Here is a 12,946-nt window from a genome sequence, read left to right as displayed (position 1 = left end):
TAAAGATTTATGAAATGACCTGAAATTCAAGCCCAGTGGCCGATATAAGACTACTTCTTTCACCCAGTATATGGGTATTGTACTCGCAGAGCCTAGGTGAAATATATTTGTATACCCCAAGGTCTCCCAAAATAAAATTGCATCCATTGAATAAACAAAAAGCCAAGTGGCCAATTTTCACTCAGTTCATTTAGGAATATTTGCTTCCTTTGAGCCATGTGGGGTTAAGGACACTGCTACGCTCATCTTTCCTCATCTCATCTTCCCAAGTGATAAACCATCTATTCTCTCCTGGTGACAAGTCCTCTGAAACCTGCAATATGGACAAAATACAGCCTGTCAGCTCATGCATCTTAGATACCTTCAGTCAATTACCATTGTATTCTAAACTATGTTCAAATAAGATCGGTTACAAGACCTTAGTGATACCAGTGTGGTTAAAAGATTAAAATCATTGCAGGATTTAGGACACACAATATTGTTCATCTAGTAAACTCAAGTCAGTACTCAGAATTTGTAGAGAAAAGAGGTTAGAAACCCCCCTTGTCATTGGTAATTTACTCGCCCAGGTGCCATACCATCTCCTCCTCGGAGTTCAAACCTCCCGGGATCAGACAATCTAGGTCAACAATATATCTGTTCTCAAGCTGTCGTAGCTTGCGGATCTTGTCACCACCTCTTTTCATTGGTGGCAATTTGTCTATCACAAAGAATTTCAGGAGATTGCGGTTCCCTCCATGCAGCTCTTCAAAATGTCGAGCGACAGGAGAATTTTGTTCCTTATTTTGGATTGCCCTCATGTGTTGTAAGATGCGGGTCTTGGCTGGGAACATAGTACTGCCTACGTATTTTTTATGACAAGGACATGTTAGTACATAGACACAGTATTCTGACAGGCAGGTGAGATGTTTTTCGATAGTTCTTTCTTTGTCCTCAACTGGGAAGTATACTTTCTTGACATTAGAACTATACTTGCATGCTTTGCAGTTCATGCAAGTATAGAAGCCCTGAATTTTAGACGAGCTTGGTTTAATCATGCTCACCTCATTACGGCTTACTTTACTTCTTAAAGTGTTTGCTCTGCGATAGGTACTGCTAGGCCTTTCTTGGAGGATATCATTGAGGGTAGGTTCAGTTTTTAGTACATTCCAATGTTTCTGTAAGCTTTTTTGAGTTTTCCATGATTTTGAGTGAAAAGTGGAAATGAATCTTATTGGCTCAATCTCATCCTTCTTTTTTTTTTTTTTTTTTTTTTCTTTTTTCCTTTTACTGGATTCAGAAGGGACAGGTGGCTGACTTTACTAGCTTTCTCAAAGGCACAATTTATGACCTCCTGTTTGTATCCTCTTTCTGTAAAGCGCTTTTTCATGCATTCTCCTTCTTTAATGAAGTCGGAGTCTCTGCTACAATTCCTCCGGGCCCGGAGGAATTCCCCGTAAGGAATGCTTTTAATTAGCGTTTTGGGGTGGCTGCTTTCTGCATGGAGCAGGGTGTTACCTGCGGTCTTTTTGCGAAACAGTTTCATCACAAGTTTATCTGCTGCTACCTCCACAGATAGATCAAGGAAGACTGCGCCCTTATCACTGATGTTGCCCTCTAGTGCCAGGTTCACTTCATTCCTATTTAGTTCTTTGATAAATAGCTCTGCACTGCTTTTTGGACCTTCCCAAATGATAAATAGGTCATCTATGTACCGCAGCCATACTTTCACATGGCTGCGATACAGATGATTGGTCCTGGCTACCTGCTGCTCCCAGCTCGCCATGAATAAATTAGCGAAGCTGGGAGCAAAACAAGTCCCCATCGCCGTGCCCTGACATTGACGGTAGTACACATCATTGAACACAAAATAATTGTGCTCAAGACAGAACTCCATCATCGTGATGATCATATTTGTATGTTCGAGATAGGAGATGGATCTCCTCTTCAGGAACATACGACAAGCCTCAATACCATTGCAATGTCTGATTGATGTGTAGAGACTACACACGTCAAGTGTGATGAATAAATAGTTCTCCTTCCAGACACAGTCTTTCATCTTGTTGATAAAATCCCTGCTGTAAATTTGATGCGGTTTTCATTATGTGAAACATCTATGTCCAAAAGAAGCATTGTGTCAACCTTTAAAACTAACTGGTCGTTATACACAATCACCATGCAAAGATGGCCACCACAGGAAATCAACTATGTCCTTTTTCTATGTTCATGACCGGTTCTGACCACGTATGCACTTTGGTTTAACTTTATTTAATCAGTTGTCTGTAACACACGAGTTACCCGTGAGCAAGGCGAGAGGTATCGCCGAAACGCGTTGGGTTGGTTCTATACTAGCCGTGTACTACATGCTGGAACTGAATATGGAATAAATTTTTCCGCAGCAAAACGCGCTGTCTAATGGTAATTATTTGGATCAATTGATTGGAGTGGAGTTGCATACACACAGCGGACGCTGTGTTTGGTGGCAAACGATATATATAAATATATATATATATATATATAAAAACATATATATATATATATATATATATATATATATATATATATATATATATATATATATATATATATATATATATATGTATATATGTATATATATATATATTCACTGAAAAAACCATAGGTTATAGACCATATATAGTTAGGAATTAGCATTTACAAAACCTTGAAAATTCACTGAAAAAACCATAGGTTATAGACCATATATAGTTAGGGATTAGCATTTACAAAACCTTAATTTACTCGCACAAAACCATTGAAATTCGCATATATAGTTAGTTGCACTAACTATATATCGCGCACCCGCAATCCACTGCTGATGATGTCACATATTACATCATTCATGACATGGTCAGTGACATCACTGATGACATCACTGATGACATCACTGATCACAACATCCAGTGACTGTATGTTTCTGTAAAGTTAAAATATGTCTTACATATTGAAGAATGAGTGGATGTATAAGTGTCTGGATGAAGGATTTAGTAGGTGCATGACTGACTGTATGAGTGAGTTATTTAATGTGTCTCACTGAGTGCATGGGTTAGTGACTAAACTGTCTTAATTTGTGCATCATTATGTCTGTTCTTCTGTAAACTGCTGCATGTGTTGATCAGTAGCTATATGAGTAACTATATGGGTTTTTGATTGGTTGCCCAAGTATTTGTATGGGAGACTGAGTGTGTGTGTGGGTGGCTGGGAGGTGTGTGACTCTGTGCATAGATGTGTGAGTAGTTGATTCACTATATGTATGGGTTCAAAATTGCATGTGGAAACAGCTGTATGGGCGGTTGACTGTCTGCATGAGTGTATTGGTGAGTGAATGGATTTGTAAAACACAGTACATGTGAGAGTTTACATATATAAATAACTGTGTATAAGAGCCAGTGAATGTGTGTTAGTATATGTTTGAATAAGTAAGGTGTGTATAACTGTATAGTTGAGAAAATGGAGGTGTGATTGATTCTTTGCATGACTGACTAGGTGTGTGAGTAACTCCATGGATAAGTGACAGTCTGTGAGTGTCTGTTTATAATGAATGTATCTAAGGTTATATTAGAGTCTGAAGATGTTCATTGTATTATCACATAAATGATATCATCAGTGATGTGATCAGTAATGTCAAATGAGATGTCATCAGTGATGTCATCAGTGATATCATTTGAGATGTCATCAGTGATGTCATCAGTGATGTCATCAGTGATGTCACTGACCATGTCATGAATGATGTAATATGTGACATCATCAGCAGTGGATTGCGGGTGCGCGATATATAGTTAGTGCAACTAACTATATATGCGAATTTCAATGGTTTTGTGCGAGTAAATTAAGGTTTTGTAAATGCTAATCCCTAACTATATATGGTCTATAACCTATGGTTTTTTCAGTGAATTTTAAAGGTTTTGTAAATGCTAATTCCTAACTATATATGGTCTATAACCTATGGTTTTTTCAGTGAATTTCAATGGTTTTTTAATAGCAAATATCAAAAGCTGTAAAATGTCAAGTACGTGGTAGGTAAAACATTTTTTCGTATTTATGCACGCTGATGTGCTTTGAACGCTGCCCCCCCCTCCTCTTTTCTTTTAGGAATATTCTCTCTTTGCAGATAGTGAAGGGTAGGTAACACAGGCCTTTGCCCCCGTTGTAATCCGTCATGCCTGCTTCCCTCTCCATTTGATTGATTGTTATCCTAGCATTTATTGTTTTGGAATTGGTTCTCTTTGGTTCATTCTCTATTTACAAACAAGCACAGAGTCGCAATACTCTGTTTAGTCTTTGCAGATAGTGAAAAATCGTTAAAAAACAAAAGGAATCAAGCAAAATCAGTAGGCCACTAATGGGATCTCTTTTTGACCTCGCTAAAATAGAAACATTATGAACAACCCCTCATGAGGAACTGAGCTCGACACCATGATGGCTGCAAGACAGCTCGGCTCCGCCGCCCACCCCACCCAAAATAACGACAAACACTATGCAAATATTATAAATATATACAACACACCAGCAAAGTAACAGGGTAAAACGTTTTATTAAATAACTATTTACATGGCAGCCAGCTGCAACATCGATCCAAACAAGCCTTTGTATTTTGGGCTCAAAATAAACCATCAATAGTAAGATTTTCATAGGTGAGTGTAGGTTCATGGTTTTCCATCCACAGACTAAAAGCCTGGAGTGGGAGTGAAAGAACAATAACTAGGTAAGAAGGAAGGCAGAGGTTGTGGGAAGGACTCTGGATATGGTATGTTGCTTGGTCCCTGAGATGCTTCGATGTCACTGCCTTGCACAAATGGCATAAGTCCTGGATGTTTGGTGCCATAGTTGAGGGTTCGGAGAAGCGCTTGTAACACTGTCTGAAGCTTATTTGCACCTGCCTCAGATTCACTATTCTCAAAGTAAGTGGGGGCTGTTTGTGGACCTGACTGCATTGGAAAACAATGTGATGCGGTGCCTCCCTGAACCGCTTGACGGAGGCCCCCGAGATAATTGCGCCTGCTCCACACCTTGTCCCACAATCCGTTTGACCTGAAGACACGTCCTGCGATGCCCTGGTCCGACCATCACATATACCTGCGCCAGGAGACGGCGTGGGGTGCAGTAGAAGGGAGAGGCGGCGCGAACCAGCCTCCCCCACCTCCCCAGGTGGAGGTTTCTCAGCTACACCCCAGCGCTTCACCACACCAGCTGACTTGCGCCCGCTCTTGCGACACAGTGCCTCGCTCGGCCAGCTGAATTGCGCCTGCTCTTGCTATTACAACGTCTCACCCGCCATCCAACGGAATTGCACCCAATCTTGCGGTACAGCGACAGGCGGCTGCTACGGAGCTCACAAAATGGCGGTCGACTCCACAGACTTGGGCCTGGCCTGCAAAGATGGCTCTGGGCAACCGTGGAACTCGGAAGCTTGACTGCTAGGGCATGGGCCCCATTCCCAAAAGAGTCCCCTCAGCCTTGAAGATTCTACAACAGTCACCAGGACCCCCGACTCCCGTAAACTTCCGGTGGGGAGCGACTGCCATGATTGCTCGCGGAATGGCCACAACGTAGCCACGAGATGGTGGTGCTCTCATGCTGACGCCAGCTTCAGTCTGAAACATCCAGAAACACTGTAGACTACCAATTCGATCAGTTCCGGTGGAGCCCCAACGTGACCCGGTAGAGAAGAACTTGCCCTCCCCTCTTTGATTGATGGTTCTTGTTGCCTGTCCCTTCTCTTGTCATTTAACAGAACTTTTTGGACTGCTGAAAGGGGTTGTGTTCCGACCGCTGGTTGGTGGAGACATTTTGACTATATTCTGGACCTGCGTTGTCGCGTAATGCGTCATATGACTCTCCGCGTTAGCGCACCTGGAAGTGGTCCGGTGCGCGAGGCGCAGCTTCCCGGAAACGATCCAGAGCGCGGCGCGCAGCGCGTAACGTAAGCATAACAGGTCATGTGACTTCTTAATAAAACTTTACATTGGTTCATTTTACTTTTGTTATTCTAATGATGAAAGGCTTGGTCATATGACCTGAAAATATCACTTTTCATTGCTTTCGAACATTTTTTTTCCCAAATGATGAAAGCCTCACCTTTTGTTTTCTCACTCTGACTTGTAAAGCAAAGGACCCAGATGCATTTACAGTTTATCACTAACAATGTTCCAGGCTAATGTATTTTCCCGGGAAATTTACAACTGTCCTGCAAGTAAAATATTCCTATTTCGAGAAAAAGGGCGTTTCTTCGTCCCATGAGGGAGCCGTTGAACAAAAGAGGCTCGGCCTGCTGTCTTAGTCGCTGATAGGCATGAATATTGGATTCTTATCGGTCACTTTATGTTGCAGGAGTAGAAAACACAACAGCCCTTGACCATTTATCTTTACTGCGTTCGTACGTATTATACCTTTTAACCGTCATGTAATCGGGCTGCTTTATTTCACTTGCCTTTTACTGATTCGAAAACAGTGGCTATTATTCAAAACTTTACCAAAAAAGGTACTACTACCATGTTTTGTTTTAAAAACCTTTATTGTGAAAATGTCAGTATACAAATACGGGCCTATAACTACGTGGGCCGGCCACGGAGCAAACTGGAATCGTATATGATGAGGGGACATTTACACTGTAGAAGAACATAACTGGCGGGCCATTAGGTTGCAATAACTAAGGTGTCTAACAGTTGCGGAATCGGTGGACGTACATTTTATAATTAAAGTACGACAGGGCCAGTTACAATAAAATTATCTAGATATACATTTGCGGGCAAGTACCATGAGTGACGTTAATTCGATCTTTCAATAGTACAGTAATCAATATCACATCAGAACTTAATATCAATAGAGATGTCCAAATGTTCAATCTGTACTCGTCCCCGCCCGCCATGTGCTTCAAAACTGCATACGTATCTCGTGATATCAAGGTTGGGCAACCAGTACACAACAAGGAGTTACGAGTCCCATTTATACCGGCGCCATTTTGGGCAAGGCCGGGCAGGTCCAGGATATAGTCAAAATGTCTCCACCAACAAGCAATCGGACCAGAACCCCTTTCGGCAGTCCAAAAAGGTTCCATTAAATGACAACAGAAGAGATAGGCAACAAGAACAATCAGTCAAAAGAGGGGAGGCTTTAGTGAATGGGGCCCATGCCCTAGCAGGCAAGCGTCCGAGTTCCAAGGTGTCCCAGGGCCATTTTAGTGGACCAGGCCCAAATCCAAAGTGCCGGCCGCCATTTTGAAAGTCTTGTTGCAGCCGCCTATCGCTGCACCGCAAGAGTAAGCGCAATTCAGCTGGATGGTGGGCGAGACGCTGTAGCCGCAAGAGCGGGCGCAACTCAGCTGGATGGGGGGTGAGGCACTGTGCCGCAAGAGCGGGCGGAACTCAGCTGGAAGGCGAGTGAAACGCTAAGAGGCGCCCACTGCAGATGAGGTACCTCCACCTGGGGAGGCGAGAGCGGCCCGTTTGTGCCGCCTCCCCCCCAACCTCCCCCAGGGCACCCCACGCCGTCTTTCGGCGCAGCATTGTAGGATGGCAACACCAGTGAAACTTGCTGGACACCACCTCGGTGCCATCCGGATCTCGGCGCGTTCGAGTCACTGTACCGCAAGAGTGGGCGAAATTCAGCTGGATGGCGGGTGAGTCACTGTACCGCAAGAGCAGGCGAAACTCAGCTGGATGGCGGGTGAGTCGCTGTACCGCAAGAGTGGGAGAAATTCAGCTGGATGGCGGGTGAGTCGCTGTACCGCAAGAGCGGGCGCAACTCTGCTGAACGGCGATTGAAATGGCAAAGGGCGCCGCACTGCACATGAGGTGCCTCCACCTACGGAGGGGGGAGAGGCCAGTTTGCGCCGCCTCCCCCCCCGGGCACCCCATGCCGTCTTTCGGCGCAGCATTGTAGGATAGCCACACCAGTGCGGCAACTTGCTGGACACCACCTCGGTGCCATCCAGATCTCGACGCGTTGTGCTGCCTTCGGCCTATTCGCACATCGGTCCGCTACTGACGCCGCCTCACAGGCCAACGGATTTTGTAGGCTTTTTATAGCCCAAAGCCGCATAACAGGTCATGTGACTTGTTTATAAAACTTTTCATTGGTTCATTTTACTTTTGGTTTCCTAATGATGAAATGCTTGATCATATGACCTAAAAATAACACTTTTCATTGGATTGAAACATTTTTTTTTCCCAAACGATGAAAGCCCCACCTTTTTTTTTCTCACTCGGCAATCCAAAAAGGTTCCGTTAGATGACAACAGAGAGGACAGGCAACAAGAACCATCACTCAAAAAAGGGAAGGGCAAGTTCTTCCCTACCGGGTCACGTTGGGGCTCCACCGGAACTCATCGAATTGATAGTCTACAGTGTTTCTGGATGTTTCAGACTGAAGCTGGCGTCAGCATGAGAGCACCACCATCTCGTAGCTCTGTCGTGGCCATTCCGCAAGCAATCATGGCAGCCGCTCCCCACCGGAAGCCTGCGGGAGTCGGGGGCCCCGATGACTTTTGTAGAATCTTCAAGGCTGAGGGGACACTTTCGAGAATGGGGCCCAAGCCCTAGCAGGCAAATGTCTGAGTTCAAATGTGTCCCAGGGCCATTTTAGTGGACCAGGCCCAAATCCGAAGAGCCGGCCGCCATTTTAAGAGTCCTGTGGCAGCCACCTATCGCTGCACCGCAAGAGTGGGTGCAATTGAACTGGATGGTGGGCGAGACGCTGTAGCCGCAAGAGCAGGCGCAACTCAACTGGATGGTGGACGAGACGCTGTAGCCGCAAGAGCGGGCGGTAAACAGCTGAATGGCGGATGAGGCACAGTGCAGCAAAAGCGGGCGGAAAACTGCTGATTGGTGACTAAAATGGTAAAAGGGCGCCCCACTACAGCAGACGAGCCTCCACCTGGGGAGGCCCGTTCACGCCGCCTCTCCCCCCCCCCCCCCGGGGTGCCCCACGCCATTTTTCGGTGCTGCATTGTAGGATGCCAAAACCAGTGCGGCAAGTAAAGGACATCACCTGGGTGCCGTCCAGATCTCAGCGCGTTGTGCTGCCTTCGGACTATTCGCACAACAGAACGCTACTGACCATTGTTGCTTTTGTTTAAAAAAAAACTTTTTAACGTGTTTACTGTTTTTGGTGCGTTGTATATATTTATAAGTTATTAAAGTGTTATAATCCTACTACTTTGTTGGAGTGCTATACATTTTTAATGTGACACATAATTGTGAAGACGTTGATGTACAAAAAGGCATCCCTGGAATCTTCCGCTTCAGGCTCGGTCCCACACACCCTCACAGTGAGAATCCCCTCCCCAATCACAATACAGGATCGTTATCAGATAGTAGGAACGTGTGTGGTGTGACGGATCTCATGGGGTGGGGGCCTTGATCTACTGTAACTCCTTTGAAGAGGGGTGATTCTTTACAGTTGAGGCCATAAACTACATCCGCAGGGCTAGGTGATAGCCTGGGACCGGCCTGGACAATCAGACACAAAGGAAGAGGAGTGTCAGAGGGTGCGGTAGTGAATAGGGTGAAAGGGAGGTGTCGGGCGGGCACAGGGTGTGATTCTCAGAGAAGAACAGCGCAGATGGGAGGAGGTTTCTGGCCCATGCATGAGAGAGAGAGCGGGGGTGACCAGTGCGTGGGGGAGATGCTTGCGGGGGTGGGGAGCCATGCTGAGGATCGGCGGCGTGCAGAGAGTGGGTCTGGTCAAGGCATCTAAAAGGGCTGCCGTGCACGACAAAAGTGTGGCATTGGAAAAAAGCAAGATGGCGCAGACAATGTTTATCAATACGGATTAATTTATAACAATTATTTTTAACAATATATTTACCCGCAGTGTCAAAATGGCGGTCAACACTTCCTGATTTCCTTCGAATCGTACGTTAACAGACGTCACGATCGGCGGCGTGCAGAGAGTGGGTCTGGTCAAGGCATCTAAAATGGCTGCCGTGCACGACAAAAGTGTGGCATTGGAAAAAAAGCAAGATGGCGCAGACAATGTTTATCAATACGGATTAATTTATAACAATTATTTTTACCAATATATTTACTCGCAGTGTAAAAATGGCGGTCAACACTTCCTGATTTCCTTCAAATCGAAGGTTAACAGACGTCACGCAGCAAAAAAAAACCCGCTCACGCGCAGCCGCTAGAAGACAAGTATCAACATATATGAGCATCCTCAGCCACCCTCAGAAAACATAGGGGGTCAGGATACGTCTCCCGTACCCCCTTATACCCATTTCTCACATTGTTTTTCCTCCATCTTGTAATTTAATTAAAACGAAACACAAAATGGCGAATTCCCGTTTCGCGTTCCAGTTCGCTACCCGGTTCGCGAACCGGAAAGCGCTTCTACATCAAAAAAACAATTTTTTTTATTTGCCCCACGGGACCCTTTAATAACCCCAACATCATTCCTAGGGGGTCAAGAAGGGTCTACCTTGCCCCCTTTCATTAAATTCCCCCTTTGTTTTTCTCCTCTTCTTGTCTCTCGATCCTACCGAGAGACAGGATGGCGGCCGCTCCGGACTGTTTAGAATGTTGACAGACACCGGAGAGCCAACCAGCTTCGCTTTGCAAAGTTACGTTACGCGAAAAGTTCGCGAACTGGAGCGCTATTCGGGACGCTGTCACAGATATATCTGTTTTTAAAAACGTTAATTTCTCAAAATCCACTGGATCACATATATTGAGACCCAGCAAAGGCACATCGGGCTAACAGTCCCTACAATTTTGCCAAGTTTTGTGCAAATCCATTCAGCCGTTCGAGCTAAAAGGGAGGCTAAACGCCCTATGGAAAAATGAATGGGAAAAACGCGTTTTGGGACCCCCCTTTTTTCTCGGCCCCCCCTTGACGAAACACCCCCAAATTTTCAGGGGCTGCTCAGAAACAAAATGTGCCACTCTCCTGACATTTTCAGCCGATTCCGTCCACAAACGCCAAAGTTATTAGACATAGAATTTTCAAAAGTTCCATAGAGAAAAAATCCTAACTATATATACCTACTGGCTATCGCCAGTAGGTAATATATATATATATATATATATATATATATTCCATCGTAAAAGTTGTCCCAACTTAAAAGAGCCGCCAATCAGGTAGGTTTTCAAAATACGTTTTAATTTGAAGGTTGCACAGCGCTGCCAGTAGTGAGCAAAGTCCTGTTTCAATCTGAAAAGCCTGACACGTTTCATGCTCTTGCGAGCATTTCTTCAGAGGCTTGATGACCACTGCAGGGAGCCATAGAGTTTTTCAATTATCTGCATCTGCCCCAGTGGGCGTTGTCACCCCCAGAGCCTGCTGGTGCTTGTAGTCATCTCGTCACGCCACAGTGCGCTGCTCCCCCAGTGTCAATAAATCACACATTACACCCCAGTGGGCCGGGAAATTGTCCATCACTTTGCCTGCGCTGCGTGTGTTCACCCTCAAAACGACCTTCCTGCCAGTTTCGTGCTGATAGCCAAATTGCTGCAGCCTGGACCACCGTCACGTGGTAGGGCTCTTTTCCGACCGGGACCGGCCGGCAAAACATTCCATCGTAAAAGTTGTCCCAACTTAAAAGAGCCGCCAATCAGGTAGGTTTTCAAAATACGTTTTAATTTGAAGGTTGCACAGCGCTGCCAGTAGTGAGCAAAGTCCTGTTTCAATCTGAAAAGCCTGACGCGTTTCATGCTCTTGCGAGCATTTCTTCAGAGGCTTGATGACCACTGCAGGGAGCCATAGAGTTTTTCAATTATCTGCATCTGCCCCAGTGGGCGTTGTCACCCCCAGAGCCTGCTGGTGCTTGTAGTCATCTCGTCACGCCACAGTGCGCTGCTCCCCCAGTGTCAATAAATCACACATTACACCCCAGTGGGCCGGGAAATTGTCCATCACTTTGCCTGCGCTGCGTGTGTTCACCCTCAAAACGACCTTCCTGCCAGTTTCGTGCTGATAGCCAAATTGCTGCAGCCTGGACCACCGTCACGTGGTAGGGCTCTTTTCCGACCGGGACCGGCCGGCAAAACATTCCATCGTAAAAGTTGTCCCAACTTAAAAGAGCCGCCAATCAGGTAGGTTTTCAAAATACGTTTTAATTTGAAGGTTGCACAGCGCTGCCAGTAGTGAGCAAAGTCCTGTTTCAATCTGAAAAGCCTGACGCGTTTCATGCTCTTGCGAGCATTTCTTCAGAGGCTTGATGACCACTGCAGGGAGCCATAGAGTTTTTCAATTATCTGCATCTGCCCCAGTGGGCGTTGTCACCCCCAGAGCCTTCTGGTGCTTGTAGTCATCTCGTCACGCCACAGTGCGCTGCTCCCCCAGTGTCAATAAATCACACATTACACCCCAGTGGGCCGGGAAATTGTCCATCACTTTGCCTGCGCTGCGTGTGTTCACCCTCAAAACGACCTTCCTGCCAGTTTCGTGCTGATAGCCAAATTGCTGCAGCCTGGACCACCGTCCCGGTCGGAAAAGAGCCCTACCACGTGACGGTGGTCCAGGCTGCAGCAATTTGGCTATCAGCACGAAACTGGCAGGAAGGTCGTTTTGAGGGTGAACACACGCAGCGCAGGCAAAGTGATGGACAATTTCCCGGCCCACTGGGGTGTAATGTGTGATTTATTGACACTGGGGGAGCAGCGCACTGTGGCGTGACGAGATGACTACAAGCACCAGCAGGCTCTGGGGGTGACAACGCCCACTGGGGCAGATGCAGATAATTGAAAAACTCTATGGCTCCCTGCAGTGGTCATCAAGCCTCTGAAGAAATGCTCGCAAGAGCATGAAACGCGTCAGGCTTTTCAGATTGAAACAGGACTTTGCTCACTACTGGCAGCGCTGTGCAACCTTCAAATTAAAACGTATTTTGAAAACCTACCTGATTGGCGGCTCTTTTAAGTTGGGACAACTTTTACGATGGAATGTTTTGCCGGCCGGTCCCGGTCGGAAAAGAGCCCTACCACGTGACGGTGGTCCAGGCTGCAGCAAT

This window comes from Lissotriton vulgaris, chromosome 8 (genome assembly GCF_964263255.1).
Source record: "Lissotriton vulgaris chromosome 8, aLisVul1.2, whole genome shotgun sequence".
Lineage (NCBI taxonomy): Eukaryota > Metazoa > Chordata > Amphibia > Caudata > Salamandridae > Lissotriton > Lissotriton vulgaris.
Note: the sequence above shows the minus strand (reverse complement) of the source record.